Source organism: Lepidochelys kempii, chromosome 4, assembly GCF_965140265.1.
Source record: "Lepidochelys kempii isolate rLepKem1 chromosome 4, rLepKem1.hap2, whole genome shotgun sequence".
NCBI classification, from domain to species: domain Eukaryota; kingdom Metazoa; phylum Chordata; order Testudines; family Cheloniidae; genus Lepidochelys; species Lepidochelys kempii.
The window spans coordinates 25,257,644-25,271,545 of record NC_133259.1 but is presented as its reverse complement, the minus strand read 5'-3'; the positions used below and the strand labels follow the sequence as shown (position 1 = coordinate 25,271,545).

Sequence of the window (13,902 nt, the reverse complement as noted above, 5' to 3'; positions counted from 1 at the left end):
TTCTCCCTCTCACTTCCCACAAATGAGCCAGCAAGATCTCAGGAGGGTTGTGAATGAATGAACATGTATTTGGCAAGCATTCAGAGCAGTGTATTAAATAGTTTGTGACTTCCACTAAAAGTGGATATAGTGGAGTAGAAAGTAAGCAGGTTTCACTGTACACAAGAATGCTTTATTGAAAGTGTTGTCAAACTTGCCACTCCAAACTCCAGTTTTCAGAATTAAAAAACCTAGCTTTATTTTACAATTTGTTCCACGTTGCCTTATGAATTCCTAGCCTGGTAAAGTAGAGGGACATATGAGAGAGAGTTAGACAAACTGAAACCCATTAAATGTCACTTTTTCCATCCTAAACGCTTTATCAGTTTGGGCTTTCTTGTTCTTATAAGCAGACTTTCATTTTAATCTCTGCAAGTAACACTCTTAATATTCAATGGGTTTTTTTATGTGTATATGTTTTTAATTGCAACCGAAGTGTTGAAAGATTGAAAATCAGATACTGTGCATGTCTTAATACCTTTAAGACATGAATATGCATATCTATATTTATTAACCGCTTAAGACAAGTGATATGGCATTTTTGAGGCCTGATTTCAGTGATCTGCACAATGACTAGACTGAAGTAAAGCCACACGTCTCTGATTCTACAAGACTGTGCAGAACTATATGTGCATCTCCCAATGCATTTAGTGCAGGGGTGGACAAACTTTTTGGCCCGAGGGCCACATCAGGGTCGCAAAACTGTATGGAGGGCTGGGTAGGGAAGGCTGTGCCTCCCCAAACAGCCTGGCCCCCACCCCATATCTGCACCCCCCAAACTCCTGACCCATCCAACCCCCCTTGCTCCTTGTCCCCTGACTGCACCCCACACTGGGACCCCACCCCCATCCAACCCCCTATCCCCTGATTGCCCTGACCCCTATCCACACCCCTGCCTCTAACTGCCCCCTGGGACTCCACCCCCTATCCAATCCTCACTGCCCCCAGGACCTCTTGCCCCTTATCCACCCCCCTGCCCTTACCATGCTGCTCAGAGCAGCAGGAGCTCGCAGCCCCACCGCTGGCTGGAGCAGCAGACCAGAGCACTGACGGTGCAGTGAGCTAAGGCTGATGGGGATGGGGAACAGCCTTCCCAGCCGGGAGCTCAAGAGCTGAACAGGATGGTCATGCAGGCCAGATGTGGGCCATAGTTTGCCCACCTCTGATTTACAGCAGGCCCATTAACCATGGTTGAAAAGGCTGCAATACCACAGCCAAGACTAGAACTAAGTGGACTGGGTCAAAGAAATTAGAGTACCAGATACTGGAGATGCTTTGCCACAACCTTGTCCAGTATTATCCTATCAGCCAATCATCTGCCAAAGCTCTCCCTACTGTGACATCAGTGACAATTCCAATAAGACAAGCTCAACCTCCAGATCCCCATGAGGTAAGAGGAACATTCTCATTGTTTTTATATATTTTTGGCTTATTGAATATTCCTTTGCCTCTCTAGTCCATGATCTTGGCTTGTGTTCACAATAATGACATGATCCTGTGGAGTGCTGAGCCTTCAGCTCCCATTGACTTCAGTGGGAGATAAGGATGCTCAGCACCTCAAAGTATTGTGCCTACGTGGATTCTGTGGTAGAGACGCATCTGCTTCGAGTGCATTTAATTGACCCTCCAAAGTCATTTTTACACCCTGCCAGGGATATGGTCCCTTAAATACACATGACAGTGGATGGTGTAAGACATTTTCCCCCCACCCATGAGTTAGAAGTGATACATAAGGAGAGGAATGAAGAATTGCCATGTGAGTCCAGAGAAAATGTGTGGTAAGAGATGAAAGTGAATTCAAGAGTAGATTTCACTAGGACTTCTAATGAAGATAAGCGATCTCAAAAGAAGAGATGTGACTGGAGAGCTGAAAGACTAGAAAATTTCTTTAAAAAATGGTTGCGGGAAATGAAAGGATATGACCAAGTGTGCTAATGGCTGAGAAAAGTGGGAAGGTAACACAGAAGGTCAACAGAAGAACTGTGGAGATCTAGGACATCTACAGTAAATGAAGACCAGCTGCAAGGATTATTTAAAAAGCACATGAAATAATATATTCTGCCTAAAAGTACTTGGTTAGATCTTTCACTGGTGTAAATCAGCATTGACTAAAGTTCCATCCTAGTGTATTTAGTCTTATGACACATGACTGGTGTAATTTCACTTGCAACTCTGCCTTTGGGGAAAGCATCAGTGCCATGACTACTAACTTAAATTCAATAATTAATATTGAATTTAGGCAGTTGAGTAATTAAATTAGAAATTCAGTAGGACTGCTCATGCACTTAAAGTTGAGCACATGCTTAAGTATTTGCAGGCTATTGGGGTCTCAGACTGCAGTCTGATCTTGTAGCCCAAAGACTTGCAAGGGAATGAAGTATTGGACTCAAAGTGTCACCAAAAATGCACTAAAATGGTGTTAAATTGACTTTTTTCTTTTGCAATTTATCTTGGGATGTTCCACTGAATGAATTCTTATTGGGAAAGAAAACTATAAGTTGCTTGACTAACCATCCTTTATCAATAGTGTAGTTAACATTCTTTATTTGAGATAATCAAGATTTTCATTCACAACAAGTCTTCAGTTGTTTACTGTTTCATTGTTCTGGATACTTATTATTATATAGAGCCAAATCATCAGATGTAAATTGGCATAGCACCATGAAATCCAGGGAGGCACAATGATTTATACCAGCTGAGGATCTGGCCTGTCTGTAGATCAATAACCCTTTACAAATATGTGTGCCATTGAATTTGGGGGGATGAATTTCATTTTCTTTCATTATTGGCTCATTAAGCACAAACTGTTTGCCAGATCTTATTAAAAAGAAAACGAGAATGAAGACACTTACATGACTTTTTTTAACAAGAATCTGTGCAGCTTTACACACCATTCCTAATGTGTCCAGAATTACCGGAAGTACAGGGATTAGGTTAGTGGGAGCAACTATCACATGCTTCCACAAGACCTGTCTCTAAAGGCTAAATATCTTCTCAGCACTGCCCTAAAGTAGCATATTTTTGCAGAAGTGCTTGTTTCTTTTTGTTAGTGGACTCCTCTTAAAAACCCAACGCCTCCCCTCCAGATTTTTGCATTTTAATATACTCCCCTGATTAGAATTGGCAATGATTAGAGATGCAGCTTGGTTATTTCTATCTTAAATATGTACACAGCTAAGTCCTTGAAAAAGTTTACAATCCCTTCAGTTCTGCATGGTTAACTCTACAGATCTTGACCATTAACATTCAGGACTGAAGTGGTTAAATTTCAGCAGACCCCTTCTCCCCCCAAAAAAGGGTTGGAGAGTGATTTGAACTTGAAGAGCAATAAGAGTCCACTGTTGTACTAAATGGCTATCATAGCTACAGAGTGATTTATTACAAACTGCGCTGCAAGGTACAAATAACCTTCAAATGTTACCAGAGAAGGAGATATCAGAGAAAAATGTGTTTTGGTGTCATGGATATCTCCCCAGACCACCAGCAGATTTTTTTTCCGAGACACAATAGGACTCAGTGTCAGGCAGTAACATCCAGTTTGAAGAATGACTTTGTAAGCAGCTGCAAGACAATCTGTACTTACTGTGCAGTTAATAGCACCCCCCCACACACCTCCATCACCATTCCTCCCGTCCCCCGACTCACGCAGCAAACTTGAAATAGCTAACCTGACAATTAAGGCCTTCAAACCCAACTATGAAGTAAAGGCTGTTGCTGTTGCATAGTTGAATTTAGACAGTAGTTGGAAAGATTAAAGGCAGAGAAATGAGTTCCTGGAGGCTGAGACAGGACAGATTAGCTGCAAATTTGCTTGTTTTTAGTTTGAGTCCAGCTGCTATGCAGATGCAGAGGATCTTGCACAACAAGCATATTGATTGATTGTTATGACGTGGCACGTACTCAGAATGACAAGGTAATTTCAGCACACAGTGATGCTGAAATAAGTCATCTCAATAAGTGGAGGTAGGAGTACTAAGACAACCACCTACAGCATGTACTGACCCCAGAACCAATTTTTTGGAGGTTTGATCACATCACGAAGCTCATGATTATCCTGACAATAGGAGATGACCAATAGATGGAGAAGAGGGGCTTATTTGTCTCGCTTTTAAGTATTCATCTTTATCACACTGTGAATTTTAGGCCTGGGAACCCAAATTATCTGAAAATACAGCCCACTTTCTTTCAGGCTAAACAGATGTGCAGATTTGTATTGCTCATGAACTAAACAAGCCATTACTAAACTTTTTGTACTGAAGATACAAGCACAGGCAAAGGGTGGTTGGGTATTTTTGAGAAGACTTAAAACTTAAAATTTTCAGATGCAAATTCTTAATGTTAGGCCTGGACAGCCATGTGCCAGCACCTAAACAGAAGGGTTTTTATGTGCCTTAATATGGGATTGAGGAGCCTAATGCTGAGCACCCAGGTTTGAAAATATTGGTCTGTATATTTTTTATATGTACACCTGGTTCAGGCTGCAGCCTTTTGACAAGCTTCCAGCATGGCCCTCCATAGTAAAAATTTTTGGAAATCCTGACTTACATTCTACATTTCCTTGTCCTTATGAAGTTTGTGTTCAAATTCAGCTTTCAGAACAGTCACTTCAGCACAGTTCTTGAAGTTGGCAGTTCTCTCCTCTACAGAAGCAGTAAAGCTTGGGCAGCGACAGTGCAAACCTCATGACACTACCCTGCCAGTGGTGAGATTACCCAAGTGTAGTTCAGTCTCCATGCCCTATTTATTCTAATCGAGCAATCACTTATAACACACCCATCATCTTGGTCTTTCAGCAGAAACTGCTACATAAAGGTGCCAAAGCATGTCAATTTGTGACTGGTTTTGGTGATATGGAACTGGGCACTGGAGTTAAGCCTCTCCCAAACTTGTTTCACACAGGCCACTGATCAGATGGCAACAACATGTGGTCACTACTGCCCTGACCAAATTTTTACCAGCAACCTTATTCCATTAGCAATCTCACGCCATCTGGTCCCACAGTGCTATAAATCTTCTGATGTATTAATAAACCAATTGAATATAGCTGTACATATTAATAACCAAAAGCAGCTGGTGGTTGTTTATGAGCTTGCTATTTTCCCTGATGCTTCAGCCACCCTAGTATAAAGTTATAAGTGAACTTCAAGGAAATGAATAGGGTTTTAATTTGTCTACCAGCAAACCAAAATAAACTAATCTTTCATAACCAAAGATTTTCATTGGAATGGAAATTATACTCAGGGTAAATGTCATTTCCCTGCTTATAGTTGAAGTTCAGCCCTTGAACAGCATTGTCTATTCCCATTATTACTCTCTAAACTCCTGACAGTTCTTATATTAATTGCACCAGATTGCTTGCCTTATGTTGTTGTCGTTTGTTTGTTTTTTTTCTTTAAAAAGTCAGCATCCCTTCAAATATGGGTCAGGTAAGGAGAAGAAAAGGGAAGTTAAACTTTGGGCACGCTCTTTACTGACAGAACCAAAAGCTGGGTATCCCCAAGTACTTTCCCAAGGTAATTCATTACTAGGACTATAACCCTAATTAGAATGGAACTAATTTATAGCAAATCTGGCAAAAGTAAGACCTCATTTACTGTATTGATGGGCCCAAGCCATTAATTTCCAAACCAAATTTAATCTTTTTTTCCAAAAGGTTAGAGGTGTTTGGCTCTGTGGTTTTGTTTTCAATCCAACAGATCTGAACCAGCTGTGAATTTCAGATTTCAAAGTATGGGGATGTTCATATCTGTTGTGTTGGATTAGGCTTTTGTCTATATTATTGTGCAGGAAACTGACAGCACCAAATAGGTGTAGCTTAATGCATAAATCTCATTGAAATTCAATGTCATCTGAGTGTCTAATTTACTTAGGCTCTTAGAAGTGATTTTTCAAATGTAAAAATTATAATTGCTGTTCTACATTTCTGTTCAGAGTGAGGTTTTTGTGTGTGTGGGGCGGGAGGGGAGTGGTGGTGATTTCACAGGTTTCAGAGGAACAGCTGTGTTAGTCTGTATTCGCAAAAAGAAAAGGAGTACTTGTAGTCTCTAAGGTGCCACAAGTACTCCTTTTCTTTTTGGTGATTTCACACACTTCTCTATACACAACCTGCTTTTTCTTTCTTTAGAATGGATACATTAAACATAAGCAGAAGGATGTTACCAGGATGACCTAGCATGTCCACTGCATGGTTTGGTTATGCTGACTTCAAAGGACTCCTTCTGCAATTTATAGAAGTTCAGATGTTGGCTTTGAGAACTTGTATCACTTAAAGAAAAAGAAGAAAGGTTCCTTTGCCTCCCCTTTCCTCCTCCAATGTCTTTGCTCAGCAGATGCTGCCCAGGGCACCCTCCACATCATGCTATGTATAGTCCTTTATTTACAGGCTACAGCACCTCAGGTAGCACCATTTAGGGCTGACAGGTCAAGAGGATGACCTGTATGCTGAGGAGAAAGGTGTAAGGTAAATTACCATTCAGTCACCTGCATTTGGGGAATGTCAGAGGAGAAATGAAAGGGCAGGAACCCTCATCTTAAAAGAAACCATAGCATTGTTTTCAGGATGCTGGCTGAAGGCTGTTTAAAGTGATACTACCCAAAGGGAATTTTCCAGTTTGCTGGCTTTGTGGCTTGACTGAACTGGTGTTTAAGAAACTATCCTCTCTTCAGTTGCCACTGATAAAATTATACTACTTTACAAAAGCTGTTGAAAAACTACAAGAAAAACACACACATAGGAAACAAGTGCACTGCCAACATTCGCAGTCACAACCTGATCCAAAGCTCACTGTAGTCAGTGGACAGATGCCACTGATTTAATGACCTTTGGCAGAGGCCCTTAGTGCATGCCAGCAGCTCAGAACAACAACAACAAAAAAGCATTGGTGAAGTGGCTCATAAGACATTCATTCTAGAAGATGTGGGGCATCTTAGTAAGCATATTTAGGTACTTTTAAAGAAGCATTACGTCAAAATCTGCTCTGCTACACTCATGATATTCCATCAGAAGTTGTAGTTGCAAAGCTACAACTGAGGGCAGGATTTGACCCCGTAGTTCTGGAAGTATTTACATAAATGACTATCTATTTGACCTTGATACAGGTAATAAAAAGCATTGGCATTTTAATAAACCAAAAAGTATTGTCAAACTTAGATTAGGTATAGTTTCAAAATGGTATCCAAGGATACTCCATCCATAAAACCTATGCTAGGGCTTTGAAAAATTCTCAATCAAATCACATGGAGACCAATGGCCACCGCCAAAAGAACCATGCAGTCTGTTAGATGCTGCCTGTTCTGGTTCTCCCAATCCCAGGCTCTCTACTCTGAAATGTTTTTTAAAGTGAACAATAATCCTGTCTTCTGCAGGCCTCTCATGTTCATCAGAAGCAGGGCAGACAAAAGTATGCATAGTCTAGATATGGTAGCTGTCCCATTCTGTTGGTGTACTATTGTACACCAAGCCCCATTGTTCAACTACCTGTGTTCCCCATAAAACACTCCAGTGTAATTCACATCTTTTGCATTCTGGTCATTCAGTCTTTTCTCTTTGGCAAATGTATTGGTGTTTTCCAGAACGTATCCTCTGTATGCAGCTCATTCAGTCTCCCCTTTTTAGTGAGTTCAAATTATGATACATTCCAAGTAATTGTTTAGATTTACATTCATCTGAGTCTCATCTCACTTGTTAGTCAGTGCACTTAAGAGGATGAAGCTGATTCTGAGCCACAGTCCCAGAGGTGAAAGATAGATGCTTTATCATATAAATCCCAAACTGTTGTCATTCTTTTTGTCCTATTTCAAGAGACAAAGGGATACAAAGTGGAACCTTTTCAGAGCTAGGCAGTGGTGAAAGCTGTAACCCTAGCTGTAATTAGTCATACATAGAAGCCTAATTTAGTGAAGGACTGGAAGAGTATGGCGTTTTTAATGTTTCAGACTAAAATGTATATTGAGTAAGAGTAGACCTCTTACAGTTCTGATACAAGAAGAACACCTAAGACATACTTATATTCTTAAAAAGTACAAGGATGAATGTGAATTTTGAAAAGGAAGAGACCTATTATAGTGGCATTGAACCAATTAAAAAGATACAACTGAACTACAACAATGGTCTCTTTCCATGTAAGCCTAAAAACACACACATTCAAATCCAGGGTGTATGCACTTTCTTTTACACTCTTTTTGAAAAGAGAAAATAGTTTGCACAGAGCTGGGAGAAATTGGATTCTAATGAGATTTTTTTTTTCCACATCTAAAATGAACACATTAGGGCATATTCTACTTTCTGTGCCTGCAAATTTCATTAATGTGAGTAAGTGATGAGTGTGTACTGAAGACAATAGACTCCATTGTGTCCCTCTGGTCTGTGAGCTGTGGGATAATGCTTTCATTGCTGGGTCAGGTAAAAATGCAGATTCAGCCACCTTTAGTCTTTCCTAGGTACTAGCTGCTTTTAGAAGTGCTCCTTTATGATTGGAAATTATTTTAAAAACTGGTCTTTGAGGTGCCTTGCGGTCAAGATGTGGCATAGGAAAACTGATCTGTCCTTCCCAGCACTTTACTCTATCAAATGCTGGGATAGAGATGGGGAAGGCTTCCACCTGGGGCAAAGTAAAGGGGATGGTCATTGACTGTCGAAATCATTTGAAAGAACACAGGCGTATTTACACTGTTTGGGGAAGGAAAAGCAGCAGAGAAATAAGGCAGAAAGGAAGGTGGGTGACAGATTGGTACCACCTAGATACCAGGGTGATTGACACTAGAAAAACAGTACATAGATGGATGTTGGGAGGATAGGAGTGAGTCTGTGAGGGGCCATAAGTTAGCAGAGATTTGCTAAAACCAGCATCTCTCAAATGTATATGCTGGCCAGCATGTACAAGCTCCAAGGATCTTTCTAAGGTGAAGAATGGATTCTTACTCATTAAATTACTAGAATGAAGAACTGCATACAACTCTGTTGGCAGGGGACAGGCATTCTGCATGCTCAAGCCATTAAATGAACTGTATTGTGAGCTCCCAGGCCAAGGACCCCAAATCAGAATTTATATCCTAGCACACCATGCATGTGAAGAAAATGGTGGAACCTGACATTTCTGGCTACTGCCAGCTTTCTGATGTTGGCAGGTCCATTGAGCCAAAGTGATTTTCATCTATTTCAGCTCCCCAGAGCTGAAGACAAGGGTAGGAGATAGTTCTCACAAGGGCTTCCTGAAGTGTCCCCGTAGCTCTGAAATGATATGACAGGATGTTTTGTCACTAGCAGTATTAAAGGGAACAATGAATGTTAAAACAGATATTGATGACAGAACTAGGGGTATGGTTTTTTTGACAAGCTAGGAATATTCTCTCCCCTCCCTGTCCCCCTACTATAGTTGCCCTGGGTGTAAATATTTAATAACTTCATAGTCAGACTGTATTTTCTCCCTCCTTATATTTGATTTAAAGTGATCATTTGCTAAACATTACAACACATTATTTACCTTTGTCCACAGCTTTTGAGGCCTTTCACTTTTGCAGGAGTGGCACAGAAAAGCCAAGATAAGGCACAACACATGTCTTATCTACATGGTGTGTGAGCTGAACTGAACACTTAACTAGAATGATATTGTGACTTAAAATAGCTTAAGTTTAAAAAAAGATTATACAGCCATTTACAACAGGAATAAAATAATGGCTCTGTTCTTTTTACAAATAGTTCGACCTATTACGATGCAATTCATGATTCAGCTGTTTGGTGTATGATCTATTTTTAAAAGAAGATTCTAGCAGATTTGTAGAAATCATTATGGAAAAATGAAGTGCAGTTAAGCGTAAGCTTGATAGAACTGCAGGGCCTGGACAGGCTACGCTAGAGAAATCCTTTACCATAGCAGCAGAAGAGTGGAAAAGGGCAACTGAAGATCTTAACTCTTAAAAGATGACAAAGGCAGTGTAACTTGGCTGTTAGAATGGTTGAGAACCATTCAGTACTGCTGAGTTTTGTTCCCAACTCTAAACTCTGTATCACAGTTTAGTCATCTGTAAAATGGTTACAATTTATACACCATACAGAGATAGTGTGAGAATCAGGTTGTTTATAACTTGCCTTACAATTCTCCCAAGAAAGGAGCTATACACAATACAAAGTATTAATATTAAAAGCAGAAATGGAATAGAACTTATTCTAGAAGCCCTCATTCAAGGGGGAATCCATTGATCAGTACCCCTCATATCCAAGTTTCCAGCCTGCAAGCCTTCTCCTGACAGAGGAGATGGCATGACAACTGTTACTGTGTAAACGTGGATTACTTAAAACAATGTGTTGCAAGAATCTAATGCTTTGTCATAGACCCCAAAGTACTTTACAAAGGTGGATAAGCACTCTCCCCATTTTATAGATGGAGAAACAGAGGAACAGACTAATTGAGCAATTTGTTCACGGTCATGCAGTCAGTGGCAGAGTCTGACTGAACCCAGCTCCCCTAACTGCCAGTCTACAGCTTAAACCTTTCCATTACTGCTGCCCTGTACAAGAACGGTAATTGGGGTGGGGAGAAGATGATGTGCTAGTAGGCAGCTGGGTGGGAGGAATAATTCAATCCTCTCTCATTTCTCATAACTAGAGTGCCATTGGATTTTCTTTCTTTCATGTTAGTATGACTTAGATACACTGCAACTCATTAAGGGTAATTGAGTTAAGTCAATTTGTTATCCAAATAATAAAGGAACAGTGTGTACTAAAAATGAATTTGCACCATGTCACACTAGTTCAACTCTGGGAACTAACATGAAACAATTTATTCCTTTCCAGTTTTTTCCTGTTAGGGAAATAAATACTTCACAGAGCAATACCCAATTCCCTTTCAGTTCTTATCTATCCTCTTTATGCTGTCATAACCCTCCCCCCCCACCCCACTGGTTCAAACATCCGAAATGACACACACGATCTGTGGTGGCCATCAGTGAGTTGGGGCACTTGGATAAACAGCACCGGGACTTGACTTATTGAGCAAAAGGCTAATTCACGTGTCCGTTTAAGAGTATTTAAAATAAAGAGCTTTGTCAATTAAGATGGATATCATTAGTACTCCTTTGTCTGTGTCCTTTGATATAGTGGACATTGCATCTTACAACATTTTTCCAGCAACAAGGTTATAACAGTATATAAATGTTAATTTATTTTTTTTAAGATGGATGTTTCAGTATGCTGCTCAGTTGATCAATATCTACTGATTCAAATATCTGAAAACTACTTCACTCTTATAATACTCTTATGTACAACACTTCTCATTCATAGATCTGAAAGCACTTTGTCAAGGAAGGTAAGGATCAGTATCCCTATTTCATAGGTGAGGAATCCCTGGGATACTGTAAAGCACATAAGAATGGCCTTACTGGGTCAGACCAAAGGTCCATCTAGCCTAGTTTCCTGTTGTCAGACAGTGGCCAGTGCCAGGTGCCCCAGAGAGAATGAACAGAACAGGTAATCAAGTGATTCATCCCCTGTTGCTCATTCCCAGCTTCTGGCAAACAGATAAGGTTACTTGTCCACACTCACATAGCAGGTAAGCGTCCTATATATGGGGTGATGAACTGGAACATCTCGGCACCTCTGGATCTTCCCATTGCTTAGATGACCTTGAATATCCGATTTATTGCTCAGTTGAAGATACCTCTAACTTGTCAGAAGGACCTGAGATCTCTGTTTTTCATCTACATGCAGGAGACTGACTGGTACAATTTGGGCCAATTCTAAAACTTTTAGAGCTTGGATTCATTATTCAGGGAGAGCCAAGTGCAGCAGAGAAAATGCACTCTGCAAAACTGACTTCTTTGTGCTTGTTCATCAGAATGCTATGTTCTATTTGCTCAATTACTTCTACAGTAGAACCTGAGTTACAAAAACCTTAGAAATGGAGGTGGTTTGTAATTCTGAACACATGCTACAGTGGCTCTTCCAAAAGTTTAGCTTGATATAGCTTTGAAACTTTACTATGCAGAAGAAAAATGCTGCTTTTAACCATCTTAATTTAAATGAAACAAGCAGAGAGAAATTTGTTTATCCTGTCAATTTTTTAAAATTTACATGATTTGCTTTTTTAAAAAAATCTTTGTTGCCTGATTGCATACTTCCAGTTCCAAATGAGGTATGTGGTTAACCAGCCAGTTCGCAACTTTGATGCTCATATCTCTGAGGTTCTACTGTATTTTTCTGTTTGTATTGTCAAGACATGGCCCCCAAGTGGAACTGAAAATCCAAGCCCCCTCAAACACTTGAGATTCAGATTGGTTTTGGTTCCAAGTCAGATCTACATGTGGGAGGAATGATTTGTCTAGTTCTAATTTAGATGTGGTTTAAAATCTCCTGAAAATACCAAAATCTCATAAGAAAAGCTAATCTGGTTTTGAATCTGAATTCCAACCCAATCCTTGTCTGGCTTCAAAAGTGGTCCCAGATTCTATCCTAATCTGGATTTAAACACCATCTCCTCAGCACATCTGATATTTAGCTCTGTTCCTATAGCTTTTTTTTCTCTCTCTCTCTCTCTCTTCCCCCCCCCCCCTTTTTTTTTTTTAATTTGGACAAAAGTGTTAGAACTTTATGGGAGTCTCTCCTTTGCACTTGAGTTTTACTTTCGACCCTCCCAGGTGCTGAATGTATCTTTTTGTTTTTTTAATAAAAGGTGTTAAAGTACCATTTCATTATTTTCTGATGAGCCTAATTAGCAATCATTGTTATGCAGTGCAACCAATTAACATGAATACAGGCTGATTTGGAAAATCAGGTAAATCAATTTCACTTCTACGTTCAGTCATACTGTGCCAAGATTTAGCACAAAAATGTAAGAACATTAGACATGGGCCTGAATTTTACTTGCAGATGTAAACACCCCTGAACTCTGTGCAAGCTCAGATCTGCAGCTGGATCCAAACTTTGCAGCCTCCACTCAACTTTTTTTTTTTTTTTAAATTCTCCATTGATGAGCAGGACTAGAGCTCAAAAGCATCCACAAAGATAAAATTTAGCTTGTACATCGTGCTTTTCACCAATACACCTCAAGTGCCTTACAAAGGAAGGTATGTTAAATAAGTCTAACAACATATAGCCCTGTCATGGGGACAACTCTATAACTAGAGATTATCTTGCTCACTTAAATGTATCGGATCAGACTTTAATGGAGCAGCACCATGTTTATCAGCTGAGGATCTATCCTACTATTTTCAACACTTTAGCAGCAAGAACAATGGATTGCTGATATTCTCTTAGGCTGAAAAAGCATCTGTACATTTTCATAACACTGCTTATGGCAGATTAGAAGCTTTACTAATTACAGAGCATAGTTTTGTTTTACTGTACAGCTGGAAAAGATTTCATTCCCTGTCTTTTTGGCTGGAAATGAAACAGGGATGGGCAGAGATACACTTGTAAGGGAGGGAGCATGAAAGGGGAAGGACATGTGCTTGTCTCCTTTTCTTTTATTGCAGCCCTGTTCATCCAAGGGATCAATGGCCCACAGCAAGCAATCTCAACCAGAGCTGCTTGGCAGCAGGGTCGGTCTCAGCAGGTTCTGCATTGTTGGCCTTTGTCCAATCACTTGGTAGATGGGCCTTGCACCTCATGTCACTCATTCAGCCGCCTTATGGTTTTTTTTATTACTGATGCAAAGATAATGACTACTTTTAAAAAAAAACCAGACTGGGCTAAATCTGTCCTTAGTGTAACTCCATTGACTTTAGGTATGAATCCAAAGATTTCCACAGTTTACAGAAGACCAGGCCAAGCTTTGTTTGATTAGCTCACCCAAATGAGTTAACCACTCTTAATTGGGGGTATGGGGGAACCCTTATTCTAAAATCTTTCATGGCTCTCCTGGAAGTTAT

At 40.1% G+C, this 13,902-nt stretch overlaps 1 protein-coding gene across 11 annotated transcripts in view; it reads right to left on the bottom strand.

Moving 5' to 3' along the window:
- The window catches only part of LOC140910243 (alcohol dehydrogenase 1-like), a 356,071-nt gene that overhangs the window by 16,001 nt on the left and 326,168 nt on the right, over window positions 1-13,902 (bottom strand). For 4 of the 11 annotated variants that reach the window (XR_012158494.1, XR_012158490.1, XR_012158491.1 and 1 more), the window contains exon 3: window positions 9,131-9,268. The exons of the other annotated variants lie outside the window; for them this stretch is intronic. The gene's annotated coding sequence lies outside the window, so the exon portion shown is untranslated. The remainder of the gene's footprint in view (window positions 1-9,130; window positions 9,269-13,902) is intronic. 11 annotated transcript variants of the gene reach the window in all.